The sequence below is a fragment of the Hypomesus nipponensis genome, chromosome 16 (assembly GCF_054491055.1).
Source record: "Hypomesus nipponensis isolate SF chromosome 16, ASM5449105v1, whole genome shotgun sequence".
In the NCBI taxonomy this organism is placed as follows: Eukaryota; Metazoa; Chordata; class Actinopteri; order Osmeriformes; family Osmeridae; genus Hypomesus; species Hypomesus nipponensis.
The window spans coordinates 4,154,063-4,176,500 of NC_140376.1; the positions used below are offsets into that span (position 1 = coordinate 4,154,063).

Genomic DNA, 22,438 nt, shown 5'->3' on the forward strand with positions numbered 1-22,438 from the left:
GGTAAAGCTGAGCTGGATTGGAGGCTTTGACAATGTATTCACATAGTGCATGGTATAATGTATGTTGATCACCTCTTTATTTGCAGAGCCAAGATTGACAAGTAAGTTGACTGTAGTGTCGAACATGTCTGGCACTGCCTGTGCCATTTGGTTTATGGTGAGCTCTAGCATAAACATGTTGTACATGTATGGCCCAGGGTGCGAATTACGGAGGGGTTTGGGGGGGTCTGACCCCCCTAAAAAACAACAGGTCGGGGGGGGGGGGGGGGGGAGTTGATACACCCCCTGGAGAAGAAGTTGACCCTCCCGATTGTCATTGTATAATTCGTACTCTGGTTAGGCCTAAATCATGTCCATTCAGCAGGTAACTGAGGGGGAATCGCTTTAGAGCCATGCGCTGTGCAGTCAGAAGTAAACAAATGAAGCATAGACAGTGCGAATTTCCTTAGCTCGTGGTCAGTGACGGTGTGAGGGCAGCAATAAACCTGATCTGCACATCTGCAGGCGGTTTCTGAGCAATTTAAAACAGAACAGAACACACGTCTTCCACCCTTTGGAATGAAACAGAGCAGCAACACAATAGGAAGTGGAAGGTCCTAATTATTGCCCCTATCATTTGCATAATTACAATGTTTTTCGAAAGCAAGGGCAGTATAGAAATTGTAAATTGTGGTGGACTTGCACTGGCAGTCAGTGGAAGTCAGGTTTAAAAGGGGGGGGGGAGGAGGGGGGGGGGCTTCATGGTTTAGGCACGCATACAGGCACACTGGCTGGGCTTTCAATAGGATTTTTAAAAGCCAACTGTGTGGAGAAATTAGAGTTTTGCCCCAAAATCATATGGAATTACAGCGCTGGCTGCATGTGTGGAGCCCAGACACACAAAGCCCAGAGGAAGCAGCTATTTCTGTTGGTTTTATTAAACCAACCAAGCAATTTAATTCTTTTGTTCAGGGGAGTTCTACTTCATTGATTAACAAAAGCAGGGATATAATTTTTTCAGCCCCTTTGAAAAGCCTGAAATGTCAAGCCTTTTAAAGCAGATTATTCTGCCTCTGTGAGATGAATACAGCCAGAGTAACCTTTTGTCTACAATTAAATATTCCAGCATAAATATAAAAGAAAATCAGAGATGGGGAAGATTGACTCAGGAGAGATTGGAGAGGTAGATCCTCTAGTCTGATAGTGCAAACAGCTTGCTTCTAATTAGATATGCCACACAGTCTCAGAGCATTTCCTTTGAGCCGCAGAGAGAGGAAGCTAGCTGCCTGAGAATGAACGAGAGAAATCTATCACCTCATCTGTCTGTCCACAGTCTTCCTCTGGGCATCTAAAAGGTATTTCCGTTTTTTTGTTTTCGTAATTATTTGTTTCCCTTTTTTTCTTGGAGGGAAGTAAATCTAAAGGCAATACCTTGAGGAATACGCATAAATAGAGAGGCACAATAAAAGTTCTCAAGTTGTTTATGATTCAGACAGATGATTAGGCATGACAAAAAGGCACTTCAGGGATAGTGGGGCATTTCTTTGACACTGGAGGAATACCGGGAGCGCATGATATATTTTGGGTACAGGAGGGGGCATAGACAGTGGCATTCATTCCCTGCTAGACTTCATTAAGTTGTGTTTTTCAGATTTAGTTATGGACTTTATTATTAATTTTTGAAAATGTCAAGTTAAGACAGACAGCCTTACTTTCATTGAGACGGTTTTAAGCCTCTTCTGGGTCTGTTTGTGTGTTGTGAGGATAACTGATGTCGATGATTTAAGTGATGTAAGTGACCTCTAATGGACCAATGTGATCTCATGTGGATGCTCACTTGAGAGATCACCTGAATGAATTCACGAGCCTTTGTAATACTTTGAATTATTTACAGTAATTATATTTGGAAGTTTACATTTTCCTCAAGTAGAGGTTACAGTATATTTTTGGTTGAAAAGTAAGATATGCTGTTTCTGCAGAATAATTTCCTTAAGTTTACTTTTATTCTGTAATAGGTTTTGTCAAATAAATTTTCTTCATGTCATTCAACTTGGAAACATTTGGAGGTTGTGTTCCGAGAACAAGCTTCCAAGGGCCACTGTGAAATATGAAGCTACTATTATGGCATGATTTAGTTTAAGTTTAATATTTTGTTAAAGTTGTAAACAGTACAAAATGATGTAAGAATGAACATATTTAGTGTTTAGTTTGACTACAGCCGTCTACTTAAAAAAGTTGCTGTTAGATTATTTGATCATTTATACTAATTATATACGTTTACTGAGATTTTGTGTGATAATGTGATACATGTGATTAATAATACATCTGCCCGTAAAGAAGGTATTTACAAATTCATTTTCAAATAGTTGCTTCAAAAAGTTTCTTTGCTATAGCAAATAATTTGTGTCCAACATGGAACAGAATATTTGAACAGAAAACAAAATAAAAATGAGCAGTGAAGGATTGACACTTCAGTTTCTTTTTCTAATTAGATGTACTACGTGCAGAACGGCATTTCTTTTCCCTATACAACCAAAAGGTCACCTCTACACATCAACATCATGTTTATGTGTTTAAAACTTGCACTAGTGTACCGCCCTCTCACCCTCTCACCCTCTACCTCACCCCCAACCTCAACTCGACTGTTCCCCATCACCCCTTCTCTACCTCCACACCACCCCCATCACCCTCACCTCTACACCCCAGCCACACTCTCCTTATTACCTGACCTAATTTCAATACTCTCACCCCCCCCCCGACCTTTTCCCTCCCACTCCCCCCCCCTCCTGTTGTGGGATAAGTAGTTAGATAAGTGATAGTGGTAGTTACATATAGACATACTAGCTGGGAGGGAACCTGGGCATCTCTGTGTGGTAGAAGATAATGGGCCATGCACTGACTAGGTGGATGTGATTATGGCATTTGTAGGACACCTCCTTTCCACCCACCACCTGACAGCACTGGGGGAGTGGAGTCTATCCCTCTTCCAGAACAGACACCATACCTACTATAAATCTGGCTTTATGCTGAATTGGTGTTTCCAAAAGAGAGGACTGCCAGGCTAGCGAAAAAAGGAAACAAGAATTATTCAATCAAATGCAGGCCATTCCACGTCCAGATTTGACTTGTGCTGCATAATGCTGCCTGTCTAATCCTTTTATCAAACCCTCAGATGAAGTCGTTGGAAAAGGAGAGAAATACATTTGAGGTCATTCTATCAGTAGTTTATTTTATATTTTCCCCCAAATTCCCCACTCTATTTTTCTTTATCTCCATAGACAATAATTACTTCTGGTGACACACATATTGCTGAGTCATGTTCCCAGACTCAGTGGTAAGAATCTTTGCAATAATCAGCAATAACGGTAGCAGGATGAATAAAAAAATCTCACCCCTAACGTTCATGGAAATGTGTATAGAAGGCTTCATATCGTATGTACAAAGTTCAGTTTTAAGTGACAATTTATTTAAGCCATTTATATATTGCCATGAGATCTACTTGAAATGTCCTTCCATTTTCAACTGTTTGATTATGCAGGGCCACATTATGCTGGTTGATGCTGTTTTGGGATGTTAAACCTATCTCATTTGTCCCTGTAATCTTTGGTTACCAATGGTCATAGCGTTTTGAAGTCATTTTCAGGGGACATTTTTGTATTTTGTGCAAGGCCCTAGCAAACAGGAAAACTCCTTATTATGGGGCACCTAAGTGTTGGGCATGTAGGATGACTCACTGACTTCTAAAAACTATTTTGAACTGTACTAATGATACACATTAAGTATAACATGAGATACAATCAGCTTGTGATTGGAGGTTCCAGGGTATTACATAAATTCCATGAAATTGTAGAACACAGAGCCCAAGGGTAGGGAATGTAACAGATTTGGTCAGGGGCCACACTGTCCTCAAGGTTTAAGGCAGTCCTTATGGTTTGATACCCAATCTGTCAGACAAGTACATACAGTGTTCAGCAGTGCTGACACTGGATTAGTCTGACCCTGTAGCTGTCAAAAGCTACCTTGTAGCTGTCTGGAAACCAGTAACATTTGAGCTGAATTGGTTTACTCTTCTACTTCTTCTCTTCTGAGAATGGTAGTTAGTGTGTAGTGTGTTTGTATGTTAGTGTGTACGTATGTGTGTGGGGCGGGGGGATTTAAAATGAGCTCAAAAGAAGGAAGAGAACGGTGTTGTTATTGCACCAGTGTATTTATTGTTGATTACCGTGTCCCCGACCCTTTCAAGCCCTCTCCACTGCTGTAACACACTTCACTCTCTTCCTCTGTGCCTCCCTCTCTCTCTCTCTCTCTCTCTCTCTGTCTCTCTCTCTCTCTCTCTCTCTCTCTCTCTCTCTCTCTCTCTCTCTCTCTCTGTCTCTGTCTCTGTCTCTGTCTCTCTCTCTCTCTCTCTGTCTCTCTTTCTCTCTTTCGCTCTCTCTTTCTGTCTTCCCCTCTCTTTCCCCTTCTCTTTCTGTCTTTAGATCTCTCTCTTTCGGTTTGCTTTCTCTCTTGCTCTCTCTCTCTCCTCCTCCCTCTCTCTCTCTGTCTTTCACTTTCTCTCTCTCTTTCTGTGCGTGTGTGTGCTTGATACAGCCCTATAATTATCCGCTGATGAAAAACAAGTACAGGCTGAACTGCCCATTGTGGCCTTAGAAATAGGATTACAGCCCATGTCTAGCTCTCTGATAAAAGAATGCGTCTCTCTTTGTGTTGTGAAATGTTTTTAGTCGAGTTTCAACTGTTTGGTATTGTGTGTGCAGGCCAGTCGTGTGTGCATGTCTTTGTTAAACCTCTTTCCAGCAGTCTCAGTGATGGAGAATTGATCAGGCTTGTATTCTGGGCTCAATACCCCCCTCCACCTTCCTCCCTTCATCCTCCTCCATTGTCTAGGTGAATAGCACCCACTGAAGGCCATGAGCAGGTTGCTATTAATATGACAGCCTACTCCATATCCATAGTTTCTAATGAAACACCTAATCTCCCTTATTTTGATCCAGCCAGGAGATTGTGTGTGTGTATGTTTGTGTGAAAAAGAGTGGGAGAAAGAGAGAGAGAGAGGGAGAGAGAAAAAGGCTTTTCTTTGAGTTCCTCCTGTCAGTTGTATAAGAAACCGCAAACCAATAATTTTGTCAAGTTCTTTTTTTAGCCAACTGAAACGCTGTGGATCGCTACAGTTTATAAAGCCTCACAGATAAAGCCATTCACTGTGCTGAATGAGGACGCCATCTGTTTTTTTATAACCTCCTTTTTTCTCTTCCTTTTTCAAGCCTTGTAATCAAATTTGAACAAAATCAAATGGGGGGGGGGGTTCAATGAAAGTACCTTTTGTTGGTCTGAAACGAGCAAGTAATTTACAAAATGCCCTTCCTTTGTGCGGGAGGCTAAAGGAAAAAAGAAATCAGTAGCTTTTAAAGCTAGGCCTTGCTGCGACTGAGAAGATAATGAAAGGCGTCTTGTGTTGTGGGCTAGAAAGCATTTCAAAGGCAGGGCCCGACTCAGGGTTACACGGCTGAAAACCCTGCATGTGTTTGTTTTGTGTGGCGTACCAGGGCTGCCGTCCACCCCCTGCCACCCTCCGGGTGGGGTGAGAGGGAGAAGACGAAGGAGTTGGAGGTATGGAGCGAGATCGCCTGGCAGCGCCGCTACCTGTTCTCCCCAGACAGCCCTGGAGCCGAAGAGGCTTGGAGGAGAGGAGGGGGGGGGGGGGGGTGAACCCGGAGAACAGAGGAGATTCCTGGAGAGAGGACCTGGCTTCTGCTGCTTTCGCGGAGCCGAAGAAAAACTGGAACTCCCGAAGGGTGGACCGATGGAGTTTACCCCCCCCCGGGAGTGGAAGACGAGAGGAGGATAGCCTTCCCCTGGGACGCCGATGCAGTGAGTGGTCCTCTCTCTGTTTTCCTCTGTCCGCCAGTCTTGCTCGCCCGTCCTCGGGACATGCCTACTTCCTGCCATCGTACGTCCAGTGAGAGACAGCTGACGGAGTACACTTCTGCTGGCCTCTGTCCTTTAGTACAGTTGCTCTGAGAGCAACAGCAGGGAAATAGAATACAATACGCTGTCTGGGATTGATAACTGATGCTGTGTGTGTGGGCTGAACAGAAGAGTTGTAGTATCATGTGTTTGCTGTCGTGTTGACCAGGGCTGAAGTGAGTGGATTAGAGGACAGAAAGACACTATCCGTCACTGCGCCCCTGTATAGGCTGCCATGCAATGAACACTTTCTGGCACTTAGTGATACAGCAGTCCTAAAAGGCTCTTTGAATCATATTTTCGAAAAGTGCCCGCTTTGTAAAGTACAGTGTACTCACAGTAATTAGCAATCTAGCAAGAGATATGTGGAAGTGGTCAAAAAGAATACGCGAAGATGAAGACGTCAGTGATGATTTACAGAGTTCATAATCAGACTAGTATGTCATCATATAAGTCATTTATACTTTTTCTATAACGTCTGGTTTGGTTTGTTGCATGGTGAATATGCAGGTGCGTAATGATTTGGAATTTCCCCAGCTTGTTTTCAACTCATTGAGGATCTCTATATTGCTGATGTGTTTTGCAGTTGTTTGCAAATATTCTCTCTTAAGCAGTTTAATGGTTAGAAAGTTGGATTACTCGGTCAGAAGGACCTTTATGAGTTTTATCTCCAAAGTTCTTGAAGTTTTGTCTCCCCCTGTGTGTTTTTCAGTTAACAATAGACATGCAGACTATATTGAAATGAGTTGATTTCTCGCTTGGCATATTGAAATGTCAAAATTTGCACTGGAACAAATATCTTGGTAAAATTCAATAGAATTGAATATTTAATCAGTCAACTTCTCTTCCACCCAATAACAAGCTAGGAGATACACTTCCTTTGGGAGCAGAATCACTCAGCCGCTACGCATTAGGTGTGTGTGTGTGTCTGCTTTTCTGTGATTATGTGGGTGTGTGTGTGTGTATGTGTGTGATTGCATGTGTGTGAGTGAGACTGGGAGCAGTCAAGTGTAGGCTTTAACAGGGATGCCATGACACAAAATAGAGTACTGTGTCTGTCAACCTGACACAGAGCACTGTTAACACGGGGGTCAGATGGCTGAGCGGTTAGGGAATCTGGCTACCAATCAGAAGGTTGCCAGTTCGATTCCCAGCAGTGCCAAATTACATTGTGTCCTTGGGCAAGGCACTTCACCCTACTTGCCTTGGGGGGAATGTCCTTGCACCAACAACTGTACGTTGCGCTGGATAAGAGCCTCTGCTAAATGACTAAACGTAAATGTAAACACACTCAGGGACTTCCACAGGAAGTGTTCCACACACTTTTGATGGTGTTCACCTCCGTTTTTCTATGAAACGTGCGTTGTGTGTGAGGTATCAGGAAGGAACAGTTTTGAAGCTTATTGATCAAGCCCTCCAATGTGTTTCCACAACTTTCCTCACAATAGTACTAGATGAATACTGGGCATTTCCTCTAAGGGTATTTCATTGTACAGTATTTCATTAGGCTAAAGTGAAAGTAAAGGTTAAGCCAATCAGTATGCTTCAGTGCCGGGCCCTAAGGGGTCGTCCAATAAGAGAGTTTAATGGCCAAGTAAAGTGGTGGGTGGGAACAACTCTGAGCTAAAATGGAGGGGCGGGTCTGACCACCAATTAGAAGCCATTAAGCAGAGCACCTGTCAGTGAGGACCGCCAGCAACCCTCTCCCGCACTTGCAGCAATCGACCCCTTCATTATGGCTTCCAGCAGTGGACCTAGCTATTAGCAGCGCTACGTCTGTGGTTAGCCTTAACCCCTCCCCCAGGACGGCCTGGTCACTGGAACCCAGGGTGGTTACCATTAACCAGATGTAAAAGGGTAACTGAATGGATTCTGCCCTCTAAAATGAACTGGCTTTATATTCGGCTGGATGAAATTGCGAGCTTTTGGGCAAAGTAAACAACAAAAAAATTACTTATTTGATTTGACAGAAAAGTATACCATTTATTATGCAACAAAGGTAATAATCAGTTATAGGCTTCAGTTTGTTGTTGTTTCAGTATAGATCGTTTTAAAATTTGCATTCATGCATAGTGGTGTAATTTTATCTTGCCATCTGGATTATCTGGATTTTTATGCAAAATTAAAGAATATTATACCAGGCTGACCGAGAGAAATGACTTCTTTCAAAGTGTGTGTGTGTGTGTATTTGTCCCTGTGTGCAAGCAGGGTCTCAAGTGTAAGGTGTAGTCCTTAATTTAAGTATCCCATAAAGGCTTTAATTCTCCTGTAGGTTTAGAGATTAACCTAGGGCCACATTGTTTTAGAGCCGCCTCGAAGAAACTCCCTCCTAAGCCTCGTCCACAGTCCACCTGATATGGGGAAATTAAAACTGGTTTATAGACAAGCCCTGACGAAGTACACCTAGCCCTGACTTCGAGGCAGGCAGCCCATCTATCACCTGGGGGAAGCCGCAATTAAAGAGAGTAAAGACAGCTCTCTGGCTCTCCTTGTCTTAATCCTTGGATGTAAGTGAGAGGAGATGAGGAGCTTTGAGGGGCAGTATAAGTAGATGTCCAGGAGAGCCTGGAGGACTTACGCCTGCTATCTAGATGTCGCAGCAGACTGTGGCTAGAGGGCCCGATACACAGCCTGGCTCCTCGGGGCCCCACTAACTGACCCTCTCCTCCCCCCCCCCCCCCCCCCCCCACACACACACACACACACGCACTGGTACACACTCCGAGAGTATTTCTGTAAGGTTAGACGCAGGCCTAATCGTAGCTACATTTACATTAAATTTACATATATTCATTTTGCAGACGCTTTTATCCAAAGAGACTTCCAAGAGAGAGCTTTACAAAAGTGTCACTGATCATAACAACGAGATAGCTACTGTGTGTGTGTGTGTTTGTGTGTGTACCCGTTTGTTTCTGCAGGCGAGTGTGTGTGTTATTACGAATAGGCAGGTGTCTTCCTACCTGGTGACCTGTGTCTCTAAATGATTGAATGGAAACGCCATCCTGCAGAGCCCCTGGTGGAGAGGAGGGCCATTAACATGGCTTCCATCTTTCTGAATCCCAACAAGCTATTATCTTCAATGGCCCTTTTCATTTCTTCATAGCTAGGGTGTTTTGATGTGACACATCAGCGAGTGCATTTCTACACTTTGTGTGTATGTTTGTAAGTGTCTGTGTGTAAGTGTGTAAGTGTGTGTGTGTGTGTAAAGCTTTGTCCTCTGTAATGCTCTGCCCTCCTATGCATGTTACCTTAAACACATCTTTAAGTTGTTGACAGATCAGAGTGAAGGTGTGTGTGGGTGTTAATATGTGTGTGTTTTCTCTTCACACACACAAACACACACACACAAAAACATTAAGACTGAAGGCCATCATAAGGGGGGGAGAGGGGAGGGGTATTCAACAGTACTGAGCTGCAGGGAGAGCTGGGGAGAGAGAGAACAGGGGAAGGCATCACTCACAGAGTGTAATTGGGCCACTCTGGGCTCTTACCCTCCCTCCCTCCCTCCCTCCCTCCCTCCCTCCCTCCCTCCCTCCCTCCCTCCCTCCCTCCCTCCCTCCCTCCCTCCCTCCCTCCCTCCCTCCCTCCCTCCCTCCCTCCCTCCCTCCCTCCCTCCCTCCCTCCTCATGAGGGTCTTTTGCTGTGCACCATTAAGAGGTGCCACACAGAGAAAGCAGACAGGCTGACCAGGGGCTGACGCCCATCCCCAGCGTATGACAGAGCCGACCCGCGGCAGTAGCAGTCCATTTAAGCTCTGGCTCGATCCATAAACGATAGCCCTGATTATGAGAGCCCCACTCACAGCCTGCCCTGTAATTGTCGCTCATAAATCTTGGTCGTCTGTGACAGGAGCACAATGCACACTGACGGCTGGTTGGAGGCCAAACGACTTGTGTCTGAATATCAGGCCAGTCTGACAGACAGAATGATGCTCCTCACAGACTTGACAGGACAGGGCTCTTTACAGGGCCTCCAATGATGTGAAGTTACTTAAGGTTTAAATAGATATATATATATTTTTTTTTTGCAATCCTCATTTTTACATTCAATGATGAATGAACCAAGACAGGGTTGAGTGATTCCACTTAAAAAAAAAAAAAACACTTTCTTGCTGAGGAAAATGTTTTGGTTGATAATTAAACGTAGTGGCTTGTCATGTGGTGTTCTGGAATGAACATCGACATCATTTCAGAATACAAAGCAAAATTGGTTCCTACCTATGGTTCCAACCTATAGTGTGTTCTGTATTTACACAATGGTAGTTAGTGTGTAGTGTGTTTGTATGTTAGTGTGTACATATGTGTGTGGGGCGGGGGGATTTAAAATGAGCTCAAAAGAAGGAAGAGAACGGTGTTGTTATTGCACCAGTGTATTTATTGTTGATTACCGTGTCCCCGACCCTTTCAAGCCCTCTCCACTGCTATAACACACTTCACTCTCTTCCTCTGTGCCTCCCTCTCTCTCTCTCTCTCTCTCTCTCTCTCTCTCTCTCTCTCTCTCTCTCTCTCTCTCTCTCTGTCTCTCTCTCTCTCTCTCTCTCTCTCTCTCTCTCTCTCTCTCTCTCTCTCTCACACACACACACACACACACCACACACACACACACACACACACTACATACCAGCCTCTATTAGTATGTGATGGAGATTTCAATTGAATGCAGGAATGGGGAGGTAGAAGGACAAATGGATAGGGGGGACCGAGTGAAAGATCCACTCGACTGTGGAGAGCCCCGCGAACAAACTGGAGAGATGAAGGGATATGGAGGTTGAACTTCTGAAGGACAGACAAATTATAAAATGTGTATATAGGCCCAACATGATCCTATAACCTTGCAACCTGAACCCTGAAATATTGGCTTTCACCTTGCAGATAAACAGCCAATGCTTGACCAAATAATTGTATGTCTATTTTGTGAGGCTATAGGTGTCTAAGGTGTACTGTAGGACACAGACATTAGAGCAGAACCCATCAAAAACACCATTTGATATAAAATACTCTGTATCTGAAGTGCTGCACTATTGACAATCCCAACTACTTACAATTGTTACTAAATACAGTAGCACACATCCTTGTTTTAGTGGAGGGGCGCGGTGTGTTCGCTGTGATGCAGCGCCGGGGCGATGAGGTTGTCGGGATGTTTGTTGACCGCAGCGTTGAAGTACCGGGAGTAGCCTCGCTCGCAGCGCTCCGTGCCTCGCCCCGTGCCTCGCGCCGTGCCTCACACCGTTCAGGGAAGGTCAGGGCCGCTCGGCGCGGCGGGGACGAGTCACGCCGCTGCTGGAGGAGAATAGCAGCCCCGCGTGTCACGCGCCAGTTTACCTTGAGGGACTGCTGCACCTGCTGCTCCCCCCTCCACACACACACACACTATCCGCCCACACAGAACCCACTACCCTCCTGCCAGCCCCATACAACCCACAACCCCCCCCCCCCCGCCCCCCCTACCCACCCTTCCTCTCCCATCTTCTTGTCTGTGAAGAATATAGAGGAATATACATTCCTTCTTGTAGTCATGTCTGCTCATGCGTTTCATACTGTACATTCTTGGTGCACGATGACCCCCCCCCCCCTCTTGTGCCTTGGAAGAATATTTATAGATTGAGGTTGTTGTTCACGGACACTGAAAAAATAAGTATTCCTGTTTTGTCTCCACATGTCCATTTATTTATGTTTACAAAATGATCACATCACGGGATAATTTCAGTTCTGGTGTCTGGTCTGTGTATGAGAGAACAGCAGCAGTGAGACAGACTGAACTGAGGAAGCAGCAAAAACAGACAGAATTCTACACGCTACCTTTCTTAGCCTAGCTTCTTTTGCTGTGGGGTAAACTGTGCTTGTGACTCTGTAGAGAACTGTGTCTCAAAAGACAGATGATTGTTACTATGTTTTACCATGTATGTGCGTTTCACGCGTGTGGTCCTAAGTCGGTGGTGGACGGTGTGTGTGTGGGCGTCCATTGATGTTTGTGTGTGTATGACTGTGTGTTTGTACAGTGTATGACTGTGTGTGTGAATAAAACTGCATGATTTGTGTGTGTGTGTTTGTATGTAAATGATTGTCACAGCAGTGCCCCCTGCAGTAGCATTGAAGCAGAAGAAGATGTCTCGTCTAAAACAAAGCTGCTGAACAGATGCACCACACAAAGATCACTACAGCTACTCTTGAGCTGAAAATCTCTTTATTGTTGAGTTGTGATTTTGTCACGTCCAGGTTTGGCTTGAATGTTGTTAACAAGACAACTGCGAGGAGCATCTCAGAGTGGTGCTTTTATCCGGTTCGAAAATAAATAAATACATTTATATACATATCTATATAAAACACAAACAAAAACCCACCTGAAGTTTGCCGATAATTTAACTTTTTTTATTGACGTAGCCAAATATACATATTTTTGTTTTACAGTAAAATAGTTTCCCTCTGCAGTTTGGGGATGCAATCTTAGCTTATTAAAATAACATATTTTGTGCCATCAGTGTCGTCTCCTAGTTTTATCCAGACAAAAAGGCTGTTGCAATGTGTCACTGTGTGAAAGGCGTGAAAAAAGATATTATACATATATATATTTGCAATTATATATGGTTTTATCATATCTTTTTTGAACAGCAATTTGGCAAATCTTGTTATGTTTTATTATAATATAATGTGTGAAATGCAGCTTTTTTCAAGGGCTCGGGAAAGGCTTTTATATAAGGGTCTCTTGTGTTTCTTTCCTGATAAAATGAGCAATTACTCCAATAGATGGCATCCAAACCCCAGTCTACAGAACACACCCTCAGCACACTCTGTGAAGCCTCCAGGAGCAACACACACACACACACACACACACACTTACACATGTCCTCTTCACCGAGAAATAAACAGGAAAAGGAATGATGTTTCTAAACTTCCAAACAGTTTCCTCGCATATCCAGGTTATTGTTTCATAGTATTAGATGCAGAAATGTGCTATTTGATGGCATACGAGTGACAGTGTTAACCCTTGTAGATATTAGGATGTGTCTAAATATGAATACAGTGGATTATCTTTCCAACATCTGAATGATGGGGGTTTTTAGGAGGCTAATTGCAGTTTATATTTGACATGACTTAAATGTGTGATTTGGAAACTTTCGCAAATATTTCCTTTCCAGAGCATCATTCTTTGACTACTCACATCAGGACAACATAATGCACATGACACATTAGACATGTATGAAGACTGCATGATACATGACATGAATGGGACCACAGAAACACACATCATCATAGATCACATCGCTGTCATTTCTAACATGATATGGCTTTTAATGGCTTAACATCGGTTTAGACTGGGGGTGTAGAACACAACATCATATATTAATAGTGAGATGAATCCTTCATAGAGTAGATCTGGGTTTAAAAAAAAATCCAAAATGGGTTTGTGATGTACACTGGTAAAGGGGCTTCACATTGTTTTTTTTTCTGTTGTACCTAACGATTGTAGACTCACCATGCAAATAGGTGCTTATCAGAATACTGAATAACCCTCATTTTCTCTGGTAGTAATTTCCATCTCTTAGCTGTGTGTCAGACTGGTGCCTCCAGTCTTCTCTCTCTGTTTCTCTGTGAGTACGAAGCCCCACAGCCGAGTGGCTCCGTAGGATTCGTGTAAGGAGTCCTACCGATTGTTTTGCATAAATGTTTCCTTTTTTTTTTTCTTTTGACAAAAATGAATTAAATTGCAGTTTTCTTTAAAATGTTCAAACTGTTCGTAGCAGATAGTAAATAATGGGTATATCTGTGGAGTTTTTTTTTATGGCTGTAAGACTGCTGTGATCAGGCTTTAGATTTAGTTTTATTTAACACACATGCACACACAGACTGTAAATCATATACATTTTTTCAGAGGTACTGTAATATTTATTAATGACTGATGCTTCCTTATGTACTATATAGTTTATTACTATTTATATCTGTAAAATTAATTTATGCCTTAAATTTATTTTTATTTTTTATTTTTTGTCTTGAACAAATATATAGTCATATTATATTACAAGTAGTTCGTGTGAAAGTCCATTACGTTAATGCCTATAATGAAGTTATTCCATTTCCATCTTTGGAGAGGGGTATCACTGATAAATATAATCTTCTGGAGCTTTCACTCCACTCCTCAATGTCCTACTCTTTATTCACAATTAAGTTTTAAACCTAATTTGTAAACCTGAAACACAAAAGGCTTACTATAATATCCCCTCCAAGGAGGGTAATTGTGAAGATGATTTGATTGAATAAAAGGAGCATGAAAAATACCTGCTGTTGCCTGAGCTGCGTCGCCAAGCTTTTTAAGTTCAAGGATGTATTGATGGAAGCCTATCATTTTAGACAATTAATGTGTGGCTGGAGGAAGAGGGTTGATTCTAGACAAACCTGCCTGTTCCCTGTCTCTCAATTCACCCACTCTCTCGTTCTCACTCGTTCATTCTCTCAAAAAAGAGAAAAATCAGCTTTTAATAATATCCCACGCATATCCTCCATGATCATCTTCCTGATTAGAGAAGAAAAGGGAAGCTTGAGGTCAGATTGCTGGTTGAGGACGAGGAGCTTCTTTCTAGCGAGACTGTCATCCTTGTTCAAAAACACAGCGAGACACATCGGTCTGTAAAAAAGTTAGTGTGCATGTTTGACAAGTAGAAATTAGCAAATTTCTGTGTGCTGTAGATAATGTGTATAATTAAATTAGTGGTATTATATTATATCACATATTTGATAAGATGTGTTGGATTTAAGAACATTTAGAATTTCCTTTTAGTGTTTTTTTCTTGTTTAAAAATTTATTTAACAAGCCAGATCATTTTTGACGATAATCTTGTTAATGATAAAGTCTTCAGCTATGTCTCATAATACAGCAGAATGTATTAAACTGCTAAAAAAAGACACAAAAAATACTTAGCAGCATTTTATTCTTAACATACAGTGAGTTCCAATCATTTTAGACCTGTAGGTTTAACAGCATAGAGACAGCCCTTTAACAGCCATAGAGACCATGTCTTACCAGTCCCTCTGCCTCAGGGCTGGGTGTGTAGCTGTGCCCGTGTGTCTAGAAGTGTCCCCCTGCCCCACGCTCTCACTGCCAGCAGCTGCAGTCACCGGCCTCCTCTCATCTGCAGCCTTCAGCCTTGTCCCCAGCGCTCAGCTCCAACCTCCCAGCTCCTCGCTCACCCTGCTCCCTGGCTCTCCTTCCTCCCTGCTCCCTGGCTCTCCTTCCTCCCTGCTCCCTGGCTCTCCTTCCTCCCTGCTCCCTGGCTCTCCTTCCTCCCTGCTCCCTGGCTCTCCTTCCTCCCTGCTCCCCTCTCCTCTGGACACTATTGTTATCCTCCAGCGCCTCTCCTCCACACACCGGCACACGACACGGATTGTTCTTTTCTTCCCATTCTGTTGGTTCTCTTGATCGAGAGCGTGAGTGCGTGGGGCCGTGTGTTTTCGCCGTTTTAATTTTGTAGGTGCAATTAGGAATGTTGATGCTTGCTGTGTAATAATCTGCGGTGGGTTCTTATGTTTTTCTCTTTTTTGCCTTTTTCTAGTCACTTTCCAATAATTTTTCTTTTTTTAAACGGACATAGCATTGTCCACATGAATTTACACAAAAACAGTTTGATCGCTCTACCATACCCTTTTTTCAATTTGATGTTGCATTTTTTCACATTTGTGTTTGTTTCTTGTTGTTAATGTCACAATGCAATCCAATTCAATATGCATGTTGTTTTAAATATACACGTATTTTCTAAATATGACACTAACGATTCAAGGTATTTCAATTCAATCTGATGGCATTTTTCCTTTCCTTACAGCTGTGACATTTTATTGTGGCTTTGTTTACAGACATTAACCATGGTGACATCCGCCCTCCTTTCCTTCCGGGCCCTTCTGTACCATGTAACTGTTTCAGCCTCAAGTTCTAACCGTCGGAAATCAAAGCACTTTTTTCTCCCTGGCTGGCGAGCCAGGTTAAGATAAGGTCAGGCAGTGGCAGGCTTGCAGTGATTAACCCCTGTTTGCTGCATATTCCCCTGTCAGCTGAGCTCTCCAGGAGAGGGCCAATTTCCCCCTCATCATTAATAGGATCAGGGGGGCTGGGGGGAAGCGGCGAGACTCTCCCTACCGAAGCCACGGCGAGCGTGTGTGTGTCTTTCCCCCCTCTCTCCGCGTCCGCATCGCTCTCCGTGTGTGCCGGTGGCGGGAGTTTAGACGAGAGCCGCGTCGCCTCTCTTGTTTTGTCCCATCGGGGGGATTTTTACTTAATGAGGAGGAGGGGATATCTGTTTCCTCAAATCAATCGTCCGTCTTAACTGAACATCCTCGGCCATCTGCTCGGGGGCTTACGCTGCAATCCCAATATTTGTTGAAGCTGATCCAGGGGCCCCTCCAGCGACCCTACCCCCCCCCCGCGCCGCCTATCCCCCCCCCTCCCCCCATGCCTGGCGATGGGAAAGTCTCCCAGGGCACCTCCGGTACTCTGGCTGGCTGGGGCCCTGCACTTGGCCCTGCTCCCTCCCTCCCTCCCTCCATCCCTCCCTCTTCTCATCCCTCCCTTCATCTCTCCGCTCACTGTTCCTCTTTGATTTATCACTAAATCTGTAAATATGGCACATGGGAGGGACTCTTGAAAGAGAGGTGTGTGTGTGTGTGTGTGTGTGTGCACTCGTGTGTGTGTGTGTGTTTGAGGAAAATTGCAAAGGAAAGCAAAATGCCGGGCTAATCACCTTAGCTGTGCTTGTCGTGTTGAGAACCTGTAATGAGACAGCTGGAGGCTGGTATCTCGCATCTCTTATCGATACCACGACACTGCTATCTTCAATGTCTCTGTCAGTTTACCTGCCTCTCCCACAGGTCGCTCTCCCCAGAGCCACCCTGCCAGGCCCCCAGGGATAACCCGGTAATCACATCCAACCATCACCGGGCAATCCTGTAAGGATAAGTCTCGCCGCCTGTTTTCTACCTCATCAGCCAGCGTTCTGTTCTTCCTCCTCTATTTCATGGAGAGACGGAGACTTGAAAACAACCTGACGCTTGCCATTTCAGGCCTGGCTGTCAGAAGGCTCTCCTCACATCAACCACTGCTGCATGGAATCAGCTTAGAGGGCCTCAGCCTCAGCAGAGCAGAGTAAATCAGAGCAGAGTAGATCAGAGTACAGCAGAGTAGAGCAGAGTAGAGAAGAGTACAGCAGAGTAAAGCAGAGTAGAGAAGAGTAGATCAGAATAGAGTAGAGCAGAATAGAGTAGAGAAGAGTAGAGCAGAGTAGAGCAGAGTAGAGTAGATCAGAGTAGAGTAGAGCAAAGCAGAGCAGAGAAGAGCAGAGTAGATCAGAGTAGAGTAGAGTAGATCAGAGTAGAGCAGAGTAGAGCAGAGCAGAGTAGAGCAAAGTAGATCAGAGTAGAGCAGAGTAGAGCAGAGCAGAGCATAGCAGAGCATAGCAGAGCATAGCAGAGAAAGTAGAGTAGAGCAGAGTAGAGCAGAGTAGAGCAGAGTAGAGCAGAGTAGAGCAGAGTAGAGTAAAGCAGATTATAGCTGAGTAGAGCAGAGTCGAGCTGAGTAGAGCAGAGCAGAGTTAAGGAGGAACCATAGGTCTCCATTTGTCCCTGAAACCCAAGTTATTGCTCTCCTCTCCTTGAGCCCACGTTGACCCCTGGCGTAGGTGTGGGCCAGTCTGGCTGCTTCTCTATCACAGCAGCTAGGTGTGGAAAGCTTCCCTCCCTCTCTTCCCCTCCTCTCTGCTGCCGCCTGTTATCGCCCTGCCAGGACAATGGTGTTTCCACTGGAGCTGAAACCTCAGGGGAGGCGAAAGAACTGTGAATGTGTGTGTGTACGTGCTTCTGGGAGTGTGTGTTTGTGTGTGTGGAACCTCTATACGTATGTTATTTCGCAGAAGGTCACGCAGACACTGAAGGTGCTTCTATAGCACTGGACCCTGCAGCCTATAAACATTATTGAAAGCAGCACTCCTTCCCCCCCCACACACACACACACACCAGCACCCCCCAGGAGAAAGCAGACGCAGGAGCAAACACTCTCTTCAGAGAGAGAGAGACGGGGCTAACAGGGTTAATTGTCATGTAAAAACCCGCTACAGTTAACCGCAAAGGTCTGCTCAACGCCACCCCCTGCCTCCCCCAACTTCCCTCACCCAATCCCTCCCTCCTCCCTCCTCAGGGACCCCCCCCTCCCCCACCACTCGTCCCCTCCACCCCCCCAGGCCCAGATGGCTGTCTCCCCCTGGGTTGTGACCCTGGTAGGGCTGTCAGCGGCAGGGGGTACAAGGTGCATCTCCTCAGCCTAATTAATTTACTATTATAGCACCTGTTTTAGCACAGATAGGGCCAGCGAGGGGGGCTCTCCCCAGACGCGGCACGGCGGGGGAGGGGGAGGGGGGGTGCGTGGGGGAGAGGGGCCGTGGCAGTAAATGGGTTTTGAGCTGATTATATTAAGCTGATGCTTTGATCATCAGAAGGTGTTAAAATGGAAATATGTGTTTTTTTTTTCTCTCTCTCTCTCTCTCTCTCTCTCTCTCTCTCTCTCTCTCTCTCTCTCTCCACTGGCTGAGGGCCCTAGTATGTGTGTATGTGTAAGAGAGAGAGAGAGAAAGAGGCAACCTGGGGATTGGACTGATTACTTTTGTTGATCACACACACACACCAGCAGTTGTAATTGTATAGCCTCCTTCTTACCAGTTATTAGTAACCAACCTTGCTTTCAATATGGAACTTTGCACAATTTATCAGAAGACTTACAGTATACATTTTAGGTTAAATAATTTATTTTATTATCGAAGGTTTATTATCCCACAACACCACCATTGTCTCAATCACCTTTATAAAGTCTGCGATCAAGTCTAAAAATGGAAATACTGTTATAATTGAACATTTTATGTATATATATATACTGTATATATATATATGTAGATATGTATAAAAATAATTAAGATAAATCCTTTGTCGTGTCAATTTTTACAGTGAATTAGAACCCGCTCATGTTCATATTGTGTAACCCCTCCCCCTGCTGTATCTCCTCTCAGTTTCTACGGTAATCCAAGACACAGGGAGAGGAGGAAACAGCCTTCTGATACGGAGCCTGGAGGGGGGGCGGGGGGGCTGGGGGGGTGGCTGCGGTGGACAGTATAGTGGAAAAGGGTTGAGGGAGTTTGGGTGTGTGTGTGTGTGTGTGTATGGGCGGGGGGGGGGGGGGGGGGGTGAAATCGAGCATCGATGATGGAATAATAGTGGTAGAAAGTGGAGCTGTGTTCCTAACACTGGCAGGCTGTAAATGGATTTCTGGTGATATGCTAATCAAGACTTCTCTCTCACTTCATTCATTTCCACGCCAGTGCCCCTTCAGGATTAACATAATTCATCACCCATGAAACGCCACAAAACAATTTTTGCTTGTAAAAAAAAAAAAAAAAAAAAGAAGCAAAAAATACACACACACACACACACACAGCGACTAGCCTCCCGCTTGGCTGGCTCCTGGTTGTACAGAGAGGAGGAGGTGACGCTGTCTGACCTGGCTGCTTCTCTACGAAGGAGCTGCGGCTCTGGAGACGCTATCTGTGTCGTGTCACGGCCTCTTCACCTGCCTGCTGCGTGACAGAGACATGTCGGCCGCACCGGCCTGGCAGCGCAGATTCTCTTGATACCGATGTCATGGTTTGAAACGCGTTCAAAAGTTGTGTGGCGCTTACTTAAATGTCCTTGTTGGCAGGCTTTCATATTTAAGTAGTATGGAGTAGAATTCCTTGTATGCTGGCTCATTTTTTATGGTTATTCTGGCTTTCATAAGTCTATATTGACTGACACCTTTCGTTTCAAGTCGATGCTAACCTCTGTGTGAGGTGGTCGGTTGTCAATTTCACTCTCTCCTCTATTTGCTCCATGTATGTCCCTGGCAGTTGGCTGGCAGATTGCTCTTATTAGTTTAAAATACAAGAAACTGCAGCCAAACGCCTATTTGTTCCGACAAAACCTGCTGCATTTATTACAAAAAAATCTGAATAGATCATGTTGACTGAAACATATGAGACCTAATACTCAGGTAAGGTTTAGCCACTACAGAGTGTTGACCTATTACCTTCAGATGACTGATTCTTTTCTCAGTGGACACGCTGGCTCATTCGTAAAACACACAGCACATCAGACAGAGGTAAGCCTTCCACAGAGGCCATTGTGCTTTGTGCCGTTTAGAGGGATATCACTGTTTGCAGTGCTTCTTCTGACCTATATTCAAATCAGATTCAAAGACTCTGTCTTTGTGTGTGTGTGTGTGTACTCTTAACCAAGAGGTGACGCATCCTGAGCTTGGTTCTGTATGTCCTCTCCCTCACACACGTAGGCATCTAGCTGACATGTTTTCCTTGGCAGCACGCTTTCTAAATTGTATCAGAAGGGAGAATATGCTTCCGTGTTCCCAAATATAGAAAACACCTTCCACTGAAACACACACATCGAAAACACCTTCCACTGAAACACACACATCGAAAACACCTTCCACTGAAACACACACATCGAAAACACCTTCCGCTGAAACACACACATCGAAAACACCTTCCGCTGAAACACACACATCGAAAACACCTTCCACTGAAACACACACATCGAAAACACCTTCCACTGAAACACACACATCGAAAACACGGGCTCCCGTCACGGAGAAGGAAAAGATGGAGACTTGGCTGTATCTTACTGTCATATTTATATTCTCCGTTTCCCCCCTTCTCCTCTGTTTCAAATCAGTGCGCGTGGCGTGGTGTGCGGTGATTATGGGCCGAAGGTTTCCCCCACTTACCTTGGAGCGAACAATAGGCTGCTCCTGAATAGGTGCTGCTCTTTAATGGCCTTCCATGGTGAGATGTGTGTGTGTGTGTGTGTGTGAGAGAGAGAGAGAGAGAGAGAGAGAGAGAGAGAGAGAGAGAGAGAGAGAGAGAGAGAGAGAGAGAGAGAGAGAGAGAGAGAGAGGAGAGAGAGGGAGAGAGAGGAAAAGAAAGGGAGAGGGAGAGAGAGAGGGAAAGAGAGAGGAAAAGAGAGGGAGAAAGTGGCTGCATGGATGCAGAACAGAAATCCTTCCAGTGACATCAGTAGCTTTAGGATACAATATCTCTTCCTCACAACCTGATTTACCATGAGGATGATGATGGAGACGAAGAAAGGGCTCATAATGAGTTCTGTGTCCATCTTCTCTGCTCCAGTTTGTCAGTTGCGGCCTGTGTTCATCTGGGATAGCAGGACGTCGATGGTCCTGACATGCGTGTCCAAGCGCACAGGCATCTCCTGGTTGTCTCCAGTCAGCATGTGTGTGTCTGTAATTATCTGTGTCTGTCAGAGTGTCTGTTGTTGTGTTATTGTCTGAGAGAGATTAAAGGGCTGGAATCTTGACTGCTGCTTTTCCTAGCCTCCTAATGGGCTTGGAGTAATTGGACGTGTCCAGCGTCATTTCATGTAGGCTGTGTTTTACCACCATATCACCAGCTTGGCAGTGTTTACACACGCTAATAACAAGTTCTGTCTTTCAGGGCCTCCGCGAATTCACAGGCACTTTGGATTTATCGTAATCTGCTTTCCCTTGGTTCACGTTTGTATAGAAAACACAAGATTTCATTTTTCTGTAATTGCCTCTCTTAATTCCACGCACCCCATCAAGCCAAGATTGGAAATATCCAGATTTTGGAAAGTGGGGGGGGGGCATCTTGGGACTCCCGGCAGTATAGATTTGGTGGAGCTGGAGGTTTAGCGCCGGAACTTGAATGGGGGAAAAAACTAGTTTGAAAGTGCAGCCGAGTGGCCTGCTCGGTCATGATAAAAAGTAAGAAATTAAACGTCTTAGTTTTAACCCGGGCTTGCGGCCGTGGATGTGGGCCGTGCCTCTCTGCTGTGGCGTTTGACGGCTCTTAGCTTCCGCGGTAAGCTGCTCCTCATTGTGTGTGAAAGACACTCTGGAGGACTGCGGAGGGGGGGGGGGGCAGGGGATGGAGGACAGTTAGTGGGTGACATGAAATGAAAAGTTTTATCCTCTTTCGAGTTTGTGTGGCTGTGTGGCCACTCTCTAGCTCGGGGGGGGCGGGAGGGAGGGAGACAGGGAGGGAGACAGGGAGGGAGGGAGGGAGGGAGGGAGGGAGGCGGGGAGGGAGGGAGGGAGGGAGGCAGGGGGGCAGGGAGGGAGGGAGTGAGTGTTGGTAGGGGATGGTACGGCCATGTTTGACCATCTTTGTGGCTAGAAATGTAAATGGATGGACACATCAGCTTGGGTGGAATAGCACATCTCTAAAGGGAGTCTATTTAGACTGGCAAAATTGATTTATCGAAAGTTATTTTCATTGTCTGTGATGTGGCGCTGATGAGGCTGGTTGGGGCCAATCAAAACGCCTCGCCTGTCACCGGGATCAATAAACAGCCCGCACCATGGACTGGGAGGGAAACACACCTGCTCTTCACAGAGAGTCTAACATCCAACACTCACTCACCATGTCCCCTGAAACACACAG

At 45.0% G+C, this 22,438-nt stretch overlaps 1 long non-coding RNA gene across 1 annotated transcript in view; it reads left to right on the forward strand.

The window, feature by feature from the left end:
- Positions 1-5,715: 5,715 nt before the first annotated feature.
- Positions 5,716-22,438, forward strand: part of LOC146254451 (uncharacterized) — an 88,604-nt gene continuing 71,881 nt past the window's right edge. Inside the window, exon 1 of the long non-coding RNA XR_014731497.1 lies at positions 5,716-5,850. This is a non-coding gene — a long non-coding RNA (uncharacterized LOC146254451). The remainder of the gene's footprint in view (positions 5,851-22,438) is intronic.